Source organism: Pongo pygmaeus, chromosome 3, assembly GCF_028885625.2.
Source record: "Pongo pygmaeus isolate AG05252 chromosome 3, NHGRI_mPonPyg2-v2.0_pri, whole genome shotgun sequence".
NCBI classification, from domain to species: Eukaryota; Metazoa; Chordata; class Mammalia; order Primates; family Hominidae; genus Pongo; species Pongo pygmaeus.
In genome coordinates this window covers 80,673,680-80,687,307 of record NC_072376.2, presented here as the reverse complement: position 1 = coordinate 80,687,307, position 13,628 = coordinate 80,673,680, and positions in this window count along the sequence as shown.

Sequence of the window (13,628 nt, the reverse complement as noted above, 5' to 3'; positions counted from 1 at the left end):
ATTCTTGTCCTTGCTGCCACCATGTGAAAAAGAATATGTATACTTTTCCTTCTGCCATGATTGTAAGTTTCCTGAGGCTTCCCCAGCCCTTTGGAATTTTGGGTAAATTAAACCACTTCTTTATAAGTTACCCGGTCTTGGGTATGTCCTTATAGCACATGAGAGCAGACTAATACATCATAGAAAAAATCTAGTTCTTAAAAAAATGTCTTCAACTTACTTTCTCTCTCTTGCTTCCACTCTTCCTTTTACTCATGCAAACCTCTCTAGCAAGTGAATGCTCTGAAGCCCACTTGAATAACTCTCCTGAAAAGCTATTTTCATTTCAATGTCATGGCTATTCTGAGAATTTTCCAAACTTTTATGCTCTTTTTTTTCCTTTTAAATACACGTTCTAACTTTAGGTTCTTTCCTTGCTCCTATGTCTTATCATAGGCTGTTAGAAACAGACAGGTCACCCCTTGAATGCTTTGCTTCTTAGAAATCTCTTCCACCCAACACTCTAAGTCACCACCCTTAAGTTGAAACATTCAGAAAGCCCTAGGACATGATCATAATGCAGCCAAGATTTTTGGTAGGGTGTAACATGGGTGACCCTTACTCTGGTTCCTTATATCTTCCTCATTTTCACCTGGGACCTTCTCAGTGTGGCCCTCACTGTCCATATTTCTGTCAGCATTTTCGTCACAAACATTCCACCAGTCTCAAATGAGTTCCAAACATTTTCTCAACTTCCTTTCTTCTTCTAAGCCCTCAAAACCCATCCAACCTTAGACCGTTACCCATTTCCAAAGCTACTTCCACATTTTCAGGTATCTCTATGCCAACATGCTACACTTGGTATCAATTTTCTGTGTTAGGCTATTTTTGGCATTGCTATAAAGTAATAAATTAGTCTGGGTGATATAGTTTGAATTTGTTTTCCTGTACAAATCTCATATTGAATTGGAGAAGGCACCTGCTGGGAGGTGACTAGATCATGGAGGTGGATTTCCTCCTTGCTGTTCTCTTAATAGTGAGTGAATTTTCATGAGATCTGATAGTTTAAAATTTTGCGTTACTTCTGCCTTTGCTTTCTCTCTCTCTCTCTGTCTCTCTGTCTCTCTCTTGGTGTCCTGCCACCATGGAAGATGTGTTTGCTTCCCCCTTTACTTTCTCCATGATTTTTAGTTTTCTGAGGTCTCCCAGTCATGCTTTCTGTTACAGCTATGGAACTGTCAGTCGATTAAACCTATTTTTTTCATAAATTGCCCAGTCTTACGTAGTTCTTCAGAGCAGTGTAAGAATAGACTAATATGCTGAATAATTTATAAAGAAAAGAGGTTTAATTCATTCACAGTTCTTTAGGCTGTGCAAGTTTGTCTCCTATATCTGCTTCTGGTGAGGACTAGAGAAAGCATACAATTGTGATGGAATTTATAGAAGGAGCCATTGCATCACATGGCAAGGGTGGGATCAAGAGAGAGAAGGGATGTTCCCAATTGTTTGAAGCAACCAATTATTGTGCGAATTACCTGAGAGACAGTTCACTTATCACCAAGGGGATTGTGCTAAATCATTCAATAATGCTTCACTCCCATAATCCAGTCACCTTCCACTGTACCAAAAGAGGGTCTGGTTGCTCACCACTTATAGAAAGAAGCCAAAATAATAAGAGCAGGATATAATAAGAAAGACAGTAAATTTTATTACTGTTGTCAGCAAAGGGGAAAGTGGCCAGAAGCACTTTCAAAATTTACCACTTCTTTCAGAATTTACCACTTCTCAATTTCCGTAGATATGGCAATGATTTAAGAAGAGGGGCTTGGAATGCAGAAGAGGCAATGTGGGTTTGGATGTGCCAGGTTGTGTGACACACTCCAGTGGTTTATCTTGAATTATTGTTCCATCTAGTGAAGGGGAGAACATTATGTGCTCAACCTGGTTACAAATTAATCACAGAGAATCTTGCAGTTACTCTGTAACTGGGAGTGAACTCCAGCCTTGAAGTAATCTCCTTCTGGGAAGAGAATTCCAGAAGTGCCTGCAGCATGTGAAGATTTGATCCCTGAAGCTTCTAACAGTTATATGGTCAGATAAGTTATCATGGTGTGTGCCTAACAGGCACCTAGGTAAAATAAATGTGCATAAGGCATGGGAGCTTAAAGTGGGAAAGGAGAGTGGAGTTTTAAAGCACATTCTCATGCTCTATTTCAAGATGAAAGAATACACATTTGTTGATTGTCACAAAGCTGTGTCTTGAGACTGGAGAGAAAGAGGAAATAAAAAAGTTTTTAAAATGTGGTGTGAAGCTAAGCTGCTTGGTTACACACTGATATAATTTTTGCAAAGGTGATTTTAATATCTCTTTTGGCTTTCATACATCTTATTCTTAAGTTTGTGGATACAGAGATAAAAAAGGGTGAAAATCAATCTGGCTTCTTCCTGCTGATAGGAGCATAGTTAAGGATTTAGTCCCAGGGAAATAGGAGGGAAATCACTGCTATGCAGCTATCTGCATGTACTCATGGTTGTATAACAAAGATGTTAATATTCTCACCCACAGTTCTAGTACACCACTTAAGTGAACAATAGACTATAGGTTTTTAGAAAGACAGATTCATTTAAATAAGAAGAGCAAACTTAAATATATCATCCTGTATCTTTTTAGTCAGTGTTCTAGTCCTGAGACTAGATGAGTTCAGTTAAACAAATGTTTCCCATATCTGTTTAAGGAGGCAGCACTGAAGATGAGCTAAGCCTCTGTATCTATGAAAGAAAACAGATATTTAATAAAGGCATTTATGTAGAGACAGAAGAAAAACAAAAAGTTAATGTTTGGCACAATTTCTCTATACATTAGACTTAAAGGATTTTTATTTAAAGAGGAGGAAAGTAGTATCAATTTCACATGCTTTTTTCTCACCTGTATTACAAATAATCAAGGCCTCAGAAAAGATGTAGTAACAATTTTATTGAGGCCAAGTCAGAAAAAGAATTAAAATATAATTTGCAAGCATTAGTTTTGGGACTTGTAACCAAGAAAAAATTCAGGATTAAGTGCACAGTGTATAAAATATTAAAAAACTCAAAAATAATAGACAGGACAAATCTAACAACAGGTATGCTATATTATTTTCCTGAAGCATAATTTTTCTTTCTTCAATTCCCATTTTTACTGAATAAAAAAAAAATAGAAGGACAAATCTATTTGCATAAAGTAAAAAAAAAATGTCCTATTTTACTTGGCCTGGGTTCTTGTATAAAGTTAGTCAGAATAATTATTTGCCTTATAGAATTCTTAAAATTAGCTTTGCTGGAACTTTATTCCATAAGAAATATTAGCTTAGACTTTTCAAACCCTTCAGCCCAGCCACAGATTTATCTGTGCCTGCAAATATCAGTATGGGTTGGATGAATTTCTCACCTTGAGGTCCCAAGATAACGTGGGGCTCCTGAGACTGTCAGAAAGTGACATTCTTTACTTGCCGTAGGGAAGAAATTCTTACAAGAATCGTGTAGACAAGTTAAGAGGTCAGATTTACCAAGGGGCTTTTATTGGCTCTATTAGTCAACTTTGATCACTAAAAGCAATCTGAAAGCATTCCATTTGAGTTAAAGCTTTGGTATATATTTCCTAATAGTGTCCTGTTATTAAAAAGAAAAAAAAAAGATTCTTATTTAACTTATACAAGTAACTATACTGTCATAAATTAAGTATGCTTACAATAAGTCTTCAAATTCTGGAGAAATCAGGTAGAGAGAGAAATATGTTTTAAATTTTGCCCAAAGGAGTGTACTTTACCCAATTGTTAAACATTGTATGTGGCTCAAAAGAAAAAAAAAAGTTTTCTAATCTCTAAAAAGAAAAATAATTAGCTATGTTTCAAACAAAAATCCACAAAAAAAATTTTTATCTTTCATTAGTTAGGTGTGGTTAATTTACTCATGTTCTTTGCAATATTATCTCTCTATGAAAATCTCGGAAGTTTTGTCCTCTATTCTAATGTAAAGAACACCACTGTTATCAGGTAAAGGAGTCACAACAACCTTACATATAATCTGCTTAAACATCTCAAATTTCATAATCCTCTCAACATTTACAATTTTATGTTCTGATCCCAGGAGATTTTCTTCTTTATCTTCAAACCAATTTAAATTTCTGGTAAAAAATAAAATCTCCCAGAATAGGGTTGAGCCAAGATTCTCAAGCCCTTTTGTCAATCTCTATCTAAACTTGCCTCAACATTGCTGCAGGCAATGTCAGCTTTCACATTAGATTACAAATTTTGCTTTAAAAACATGTATCCAATCTAAGGCAAATTCAAAAAAAAACTGGTGTAGGTCCCTTTGATGTTTGGGGACCAGCAGGAGCTCCCTTTGGTTCACCCCACCTTTGATAGCATTTTGTGCCCAGGTAGAAGGGGCCCATTTAACCGTAGCCTTTACTATGACTAGGGTAATAGGTATATTTAGTTGAATAATATTCTGGTATTGATAAAGCCAGTCCCATATGGCTTGCGTATGAAGCATATCAGTTACTTCATCTGGGGAATTCCACCTGGAATTTTACAGGGTGAGTTGGGCAGTCTCTTTCTCAGGGTAATCAAACTTTACAATGGCAATTATTCAGTCCACTGGGCTGGTTGTTTTCTCAGGAATAAACTTTTGTGAAGCTGGGTCACATATACTCTTCAGTGATTATTTAATCATGAGCTGTGGGAAATGCATAAACCCAGGCTGTTTCATTCTGTAGCACTTAAAATAAAAAATATTGTCCTTAAAGTAGTTATTTTTCCAATCCTTCATAGTAAAGGTTTCTCAGAAACTGATTATATTACTCTACAAAATGGAGCAATTTCTTTATATTACACCCTCTGGGTTTAATAGTTAACTTGGCTTTCCCTTTCCCCGCATTGACTAGAGGTTCTTGGTAACCACAGGTCTCAAAAGTAACTTTGTTGCCCTGACTTAAGATGTGTATGTTTGTGTGTGTGTGTGTGTGTGTGTGTGTGTGTGTGTAGCTTTGAGGCTAGTGGCCTGAGCTGAGAAAGACCCACATAAATTTGGTCCAGCCTTAAGGCAAAACTCAGCACTCTTTTACTTTCATTTTAGCGATTACAGATAGCAATAACTGAGGGAATTAACATTTTCTAGTTTTCTTATTAGTTTATGTTTCGTTATGCATTCACTGAACTAACTCCCTGGGAGTATAGCTATCATCCATCTTTAAATTTCCACTGGTAACTTTTACCCTTAGTAACTGAATGCAGCCCAGCTGCAGCTCCTGAAGATGGGAGACCATGTAGCCACGCGAGAGTCAAAAGTTTCTCATTTCCTGAGTTTTCACTTTTCTCTTTATCCATTTGGTCTTATCTATCTATCTATCTATCTATCCATCCATCTATCTATCTACCCCCTGCATTTTTTTTTTTCTTGAGATGGAGTCTCTCTGTCTCCCTGGCTAGAGTGCAGTGGCACGATCTCAGCTCACTGCAAGCTCTGCCTCCCAGGTTCACACCACTCTCCTGCCTCAACCTCCCAAGTAGCTGGGACTACAGATGCCTGCCACCATGCCCAGCTAATTTTTTGTATCTTTTATTGGTAGAAATGGTTTCACTGTGTTAGGTCTCAATCTCCTGATGTCATGATCCACCTACCTTGGCCTCCCAAGGTGCTGGGATTTCAGGTTGAGCCACCACACCCGACCCATCATTCTGTTTTTATAAACCTCACCCAAAAAACCTTTGTATTCTACAACTATTTTAACTCTCAGTAACATAAATTCTCAGTGACCATACTGAGGGTTACTTAATTTAACATAACATGACTCAGATTTTATACTATTAGAGAGAATTTTGAGATTAAATTTTCCAAATTAATGTTACCAAATACTACTATAGTCACGTGAACTCAAAGGTATCCAAGCTAGCTTTTATTAGAGTGATAAGCACTTAACTTTTCTTTAAGTCAATTGATTAGAGCTCTTTCATATATTTTGATATTGAAATATCACTTCCACATGACACAAGTAATATATAAATACAACAGAGATACAGAGAAAGGCAAATGTTGGGAACAGGCCTCCCAATCTGGCCATAAACTGACCCCAAAACTGGCCATAAACAAAGTCTCTGCAGCACTGTGACATGCCTGTGATGGCCATGACACCCACACTGGAAGGTTATCAGTTTACTGGAATGAGGGCAAGGAACACCTGGCCCACCCAGGGCAGAAAAGTGCTTAAGGTGTTCTTAAAGCACACATAATAGCATGAGTGATCTGTGCCTTAAGGACATGTTCCTGCTGCAGATAACTAGCCAGAGCCCATTCCTTCGTTTCGGCCCATTCCTTTATTTCGCATAAGGAATACTTTTAGTAAATCTTATTACTGGCTTGCTGTCAATAAATATGTGGGTAAGTCTCTGTTCCAGGTTCTCAGCTCTGAATCCTGTGAGACCCCTGATTTCCCACTCCACACACTATATTTCTGTGAGTTTGTGTCTTTAATTCCTCTAGTGCCACTGGGTAAGGGTCTCCATGACTGAGCTGGTCTGGGCAGGCAGATCCAAAAAATGTTTTTCATTTGCCTGTTTTCAAAAACTGTCTCCCTTACTTCAGACTATGAATAAAAAGAATTGTTACAGGATTTAACAAAAATTTAAGGAGAGAGTTACCATTCCAGGCCTTCTCAAAAGGAAGGGACAGCTGAAGCAGCAGGATACAGCAGAAACTAAACTTCTACTAATCAGATTACACAGTTTAAAAAATGAAATATTCTTTCATTAACTCAACATTTTAATATAATTTTTATAACCAATTCATTAGTTTTGTATTAGTTTAATTTTAATATTAAAGTCCAATTACCAGAAAGACTATTATAATCTCTTTTTAATTATAGCCAACTTACTCATATATATTTCATACATGTATTTAAAATAAATTTCATTTTACTAAACTTACTATGACTTACACAGATTATTCATAACATACTTGGCTTTTGGGTTTGTCTTAAACATCCATCTTCTTCAACAACCTGTTATTTTAGTTTAGAACAAAAATTTACAATACAAGATTTGTTTTCTTGTAATCTTTCTTACCAAAGGTACCTTTTTATATGTATGTTTCTTTAAATATCTCGTATTCCCTAGTTTCTTTTGCCTTGTATAATATATACACTTTAAATAACTGTTGAACTAGAAAAATAATTGTCTTTTAATAAGAAAACATTTTTTAAAGTTTCCTTATAATTTTTGAAATTAAAAATTACCCATACATTTAACAAATATCTATTATTTAATATGGCTTTAGATTCCAAATTATATGACTTTCATTTTATTATAGTCATATAATAAATTCATTTAATAGTTTGCCTAGATTATTTATAAAAAGTGTAACAGTCATCCTTTAGTTATTTTTTTAACTATTTTTATACCCTAAAAATTTCAGGTATTTACCTAAGAAACTTAAGGTTAAATATATGGGTATTTTTCCAATAACTCAGGATTTAGTTGCTCTCATTAAGCCAATAATATTAAATGTCTTCTTTACTAAAAATTACACAAGCGAAGATCATTTAGTTTGGTGCTGGGTTCATAGTTTTATAAACCTTATGCCAAATTTTGGCACCTTACAATATTTGGCAGGAAACAAAAATATTTGGCAAGAATAAGTATGAAACCATTTGATCAATAAGTGGAAAGAAAAATGCTAACAATTCTTAAGACATCTCTAATATTAGTTTACCAATAATTTCAAAGCTAGTTTTTTCATTGAAAATTTTACTTAAGTCACATGGACTTGAAAAGCCATTAGGTTTATTATTTCCTTAATTTCTGAGATCTACTTAACTTTATCTTATTTGGTTCCTTGTAGCTATAACACATAAAAAATACATGTATGTACAGATAAACAGACACAAACACTCTCATACAAAGGTTCTAGAGCTTTTACTTTAGAACTCCAGACATGAGATATTGTTACAAACTCACTGGTTTACAAATAATAATAATAAAAAGAAAAAAAAAATAATGGTGGTGATTTTTTTTTTCTCAGCACAAAACTAGCAGTAGACTTAAAGCAGGTAGAAAAAAAAAATAGAAAAATGGAGAACATAAAAACTTTTTAGTTACATGTAAGCCTTTGGGTCTAAATTTTCACTTAGTGTGATTTAGCCATCAGTTTAAAATGTGCAAAACAGAACATAATATGTAACTATCTGGAGCCCTAGAAAGTCTGATACTCCATTATCACATAGTTATAAAGAACTACCTGAGACTGGGTAATTTATGAACAAAAGAGGTTTAATTGACTCATATTCCACAGGGTGTATAGGTAGCATGACTGAAGATGCCTAAAAAACTTACAATCATGCAAGAAGGTAAAGTGGAAGCCAACACATCCTACATTCCTGGAGCAGCATGAAGATGGGGTTTGGTAATACACCCTTTTAAACAACCAGATCTTATGAGAGCTGTATCACAAGACAACACTAGGAAGATGGTGCAAAAGCATTAGAAATCACTCCCATGATTCAATCCCCTCCTACCAGCCTCCACCTCTAGCACTGAAGAAAACAATTTGTAATAGTTAATTCTCACACTGCTAATAAAGACATACCCAAAACTGAGTAAATTATACAGAAAAAAGTTTCAATGGACTCACAGTTCAGCATGGCTGGCGTGGCCTCAGGAAACTTACCATCATGGCGGAAGGGGAAGCAAACACGTTCTTTGAGCAAAAGGGGAAAAGCCCCTTATAAAACCATCAGATCTCATGAGAACTCACTCACTATCATGAGAACAGCAGCATGGGAATAACCACCCTCATGATTAAATTACCTCCCACTGGGTCCCTCCCAAAACACATGGGGATTATGGGAACTACAACTCAAGATGACATTTGGATGGTGACACAGCCAAAACATATCATAATTTAACATGAGATTTGGGTGGGAACATAGAGCCAAACTGTATCATTCTAGCCCTGAACCCTTCCAAATCTCATGTCCTTCTCACATTTTAAAACAAAATCATGCCTTCTCCACAGACTCCCAAAGTCTTAACACATCCCAACATTTCCCAAAGTCTTAACACATCCCAACATTACCCAAAATGGCCAAATAGTAAGTCTCATCTGAGACAAGGCAAGTCCCTTCCACTTATGAGCTTGGAGAATAAAAAACAAGAGAGTTACTTCCAAGAGCCAGTGGGGATGCAGCAACTGAGTGAATGCTCCCATTTTAAGAGGAAAAAATTGACCAGAATAAAGGGGCTAGAGGCCCCCGGCAACTCCTAAACCCAGCAGGGCCCTCATTAAATCTTAAAGCTCCAGAATAATTTCCTTTGACTCTATGTCTCACATCCAGGGCACACCAGTGCAATGGGAGGGCTCTGAAGGCTTTGGGCAGCTCTGGCCCTGTGGATCTGCCTGTCTTTTCCTCATCTTCCTGTCTTTTTAGGAGCCCTCCAAACTGTTCCAACCTCTGCCCATTACCAAGCTCCAAAGTTGCTTCCACATCTTCAGGTATCTTTATAACAATGCCCCACCTCTCTAGTTTTCTGTATTAGTTTGCTGTCACATTGTTCTCACATCTTCTGTATTACTTTGTTCTCACATTTGTTCTCATATTGCTATAAAGAACTACTCGAGATTGGGTAATTTATGAAAAAAAGGGGTTTAAATTACGCACAGTTCCCCAGGCTGTATAGGTACTATGGCTGAGGAGACCTCAGGAAACTTATAATTATGAGATGGTGAAGGGGAAGCCAACAAGTCCCACCTGACTGGAGCAGGAGGAAGTTGGGGGGAGCTGCTACACACTTTTAAACAACCAGATCTTCTGAAAACACTGTGACAAGACAGCACTAAGGGGGTGGTCCTAAATCATTAGACAGGGAAAGTCCCCAAACTTCTCCATTTTACACAAATGCTTGCAAATGGGAGCCGCATGAAACCAAAAAATTGCCCCAAAAGAGTTTTGTCCTTGTCTTTCCTCATTCTTATATATTTTCCCACTTTTTTTCTTAAAAGGAGGAACCAAACTGTGGCCTAGGGTTTTTTGTGTGGTGCATCAATGTGTGCTGATTGTAAGTGAGACTCCACATGTTTTAACGTTGAGTTGTTTCTGCCTTCTTACATGTCTTAGTGAATCTTTGAAATGCTTGTTCTTCAGTGCCGTAAAGAAAAGAAATAGCACTTGAACATAAATTTAATTTCTTCAGCAAGGCCATTTTTTTTTTGTTTGTTTTGTTTTTTACTTTCTGCAGAAAGGGTGCACTCACCAGCAGTTTAGTCATGAAAGTACACCAAACAAAGGATACAGGGTCATTTATAACTTGATGCATCCACCTTACTTCTGTGTCTGATTTCTTCTGAAAGGAATAGGACCTCATATTCTGTGTTTGTCCTGATTGGCTAGCAACCTAGATCTTTTTAAAAGAGGCAAAGGCAGAGGAGAACAAAGGAACGTGGGAGTAACTTGTGGAATGCTGAGAAAGGTAAAAACACCTTCAAATAAGCAAGAGGACAAGTCTATGATCTAATGCTTTCTTGGACCAGTGCAAGCATGCCAGGGCAAATATTTAGGCTAAATTGTGGGAGCTAAGAACATAAAGTATATTGATTTCTTTATTACAGCTAGTGGATTTTTAAGAATGTTAGCCCAGTTCTTTGAATAAATTTTGCTTCTAAGAGAAGTTACTATTTATTCTCAATTAGATGAGGAGGAAAGTCTTTGAAGAGGCACCTCTACTTTACTTTTTACACTAAAGCAGACTAGGGTCACTGGAGCAGTTTTGTTGTTTGAGTTATTACCAGGAGTTCTTGAAAGGGCTGTCCTTTCACAGTTGAATGCGAAGACTTTCATTAAAAAAAAAAAAAAAAAAAAAAAAAAAGCTAATGGGAAAGTGTTTCATTTGCATAAGACATGAAAAACTGGTTAGGATTGGATGTCTTATTAGCATATATACAAATTCTTGTTAGCTCCACTTCTTCCGTCTAGTGTGCATGCAGGTCCTTAGCCTGACTTACTGCATGTTGTTTTATTTTGCTTATTTGGTATGTGTCACTGTGGATGTGTCTGTTTCTGTGTAACTTTCTTTATGTATACAGCTACAGGTCTGTCTTAGGCAAGCACTCTGTGCAAGTTCCTTTATATGAGTATGCCTGAAAATAAAAGGTATGTGATCACTGAAGGCCACCATGTATAGGCGGAGCTCACTTGTTGCACAGAAGACAAAGGTTTTGGACTTTGCTTCCTTATCTGCACTTGCAGCTTGATTTCTTCCACACTGTTATCTTTTGGGGGAGGACTTCTACCAAGAAACTTGCCCTAACTATTTGCCTAACTGGTTCCTTATTTTCTCTTCTCTCATTGGTTTCTCTCTCCAGACATCTATTACCTCCATGAAGGCTCAAAACACTGAGTGATCAGCTCTTAAATGCATTTTCTAGATGAGCTTTTCTAAACTCATTGTGTTGGCAGGGGTTCTCTGTTTGGCCACTACACATCATGAAGTTTTAACACCCCAGACATTCCAAGTGGACCCCCTTGGCTGGGAGGAGCAAAATGCCCTTTCTCTTCAGAGCTGAGGAGCTCAGTCTCTGTTCTTTTATTTATCTATGAAAATAATAGTTCAGCTTCTCATGCAAAAGTGCAGAGAAGCCATTTGAGCTTATCTTTGGGAGAAAAGGCAATGGAGAGGACCCTTTAAAATGAACTCCTGAAGTATAATTAGGATTCTAAAAGACAACCTCCAAGGAGAAAAAAAAAGAAAAAAGTTCAGAATAAATCAAGGACTACATACCAAAAGGAGATCCAGGACTCAAGAGGACTTACCAGTTCCACCGGAGAAGAAGCTCAAAATTGGAGAGGCATTCAGTGGGCCTCTGTTGCTACCTTAGCTTCAAGTTCAGGCAAGTCTTATGGTGTCCTGAATTTTGTCTGAGGCCCCACATGTTCAAATGTCAAGTTGTTATTGATTTTCAATCAATAACACTTAAAGAGCCAAACACTTTAAAATATTTAAAGAGGTTTATTCTGAGACAAATATGAATCAGTAATGGCCTATGACATATCCCTCCAGAGACCCTAAGAACATGTCATCATGGTGCTCAGGTTACAGAGTTTTAATGCAATTTAGAGTGACATTAGACATCAATCCATACATGTAAGTTATATATTGATTTGGTCTGGATAGGCAGGACAACTGGGAGTGGGGATTCCAGGTCATAAGCAAATTCAAGGATTTTCTATTGGCAATTGGTTGAGTTATATTGTTGTCTAAGTTATAGAATTAATAGACAAAAATGTCTGGGTTAAGATAAGGGGCTGTTAATATCAAGGTTTTATCATGCAGATAAAGCTGTCAAGCAACAGGCTTCAGAGAGAATAGATTGTAAATGTTTCTTATCAAAATTAATGAGTCTGTTCTATTGGTTTTAACGTCTGCATTGATAGTAGTGCTAGTGAGTTTTTCCTGAATTCAGAAAGAGGGGGGTATAATGAGGCATATCCTATCCCACCACCCCACTTTCCATCATTGCCTCAACTAGTTTTTGAGATTAACTTTGAAATGCTCTTCGCTGAAAGTAAGGGTCTGTTTAGATGGTTGGGGATGCTTAAAATTTTATTTTTTGTTTACATCTACATAGAGTTGTTGAAAATTTGAACAGTAACTACAAGAAAAACAACCCAGTTAGATCATATTGATTCTGAAAACTGCTCTAAATTTTGTGCATAATATTTTACCTAATGTCATTATCAAACTTCTGCTTATTAAGACAGAAACCACAACCATGTCTTTTCTACTACACATTTTTTCCTATCTCAGATATTATCAGTAAATTCAAATTTTAAATTAATTTCTTGCATTTAACTATTAACAATTTATGTTTCATTCTATTAGGCTGACATGTCTCAGTAACTAATATACAATTTTTATCGTTTTCCCTGTTTTTAAACTCTTACCTTTACATACCACTCTGTGTTGAAATGCAAGAGTTTCTTGCTAAAGAAAAGCTTGATCTTGTGACTATCCTTTAAAACTTGAGTAAATAATTATTTGCCTATAAATTATGATTCAAACTCATAATTTTTTATTTAAAATTATGTTCTCCAATTTCAAACTAACTTTCTTCTCTAACGTCTTGCTCTGAACTTTCTCTGTGACCACTACTCACTGGAATGATTTTCAAATATCCTATACTTTTGTATGCTTCTATCGATTGTGAAATGCTTCCTTTGGCAACAATAAATCCTATCAAAGCTTTCATCTCACCTCCTAAGTCAAATGCCTTATTAAAGCTTTTATTAATTATTTCATATTAAAGCAATTGTGCATTTTCCCCCTCTGAAATATTGAACACTCTGTACTTATTATATAAAATTAATCAAAATAATTACCCAAACTCTCCAAGTATATTCTCAGTAAATCTTTGTATTGTCCTTGTGAGCAAGGGATGTGAAACATGTGCTATCCTAAACCATCTGATGCCTTGGACATAATGTGTAATGAATGTAAGTGTGATTGTGTGCATGTTTCTGCACATGAATTATTAAATCTAAAGACTTGAAAATTTTTTTCTTTATCATCAATCCAAGTAATAAAAGTATATTTACATATTTTATTTCTAAGTTCTAGAGGGTT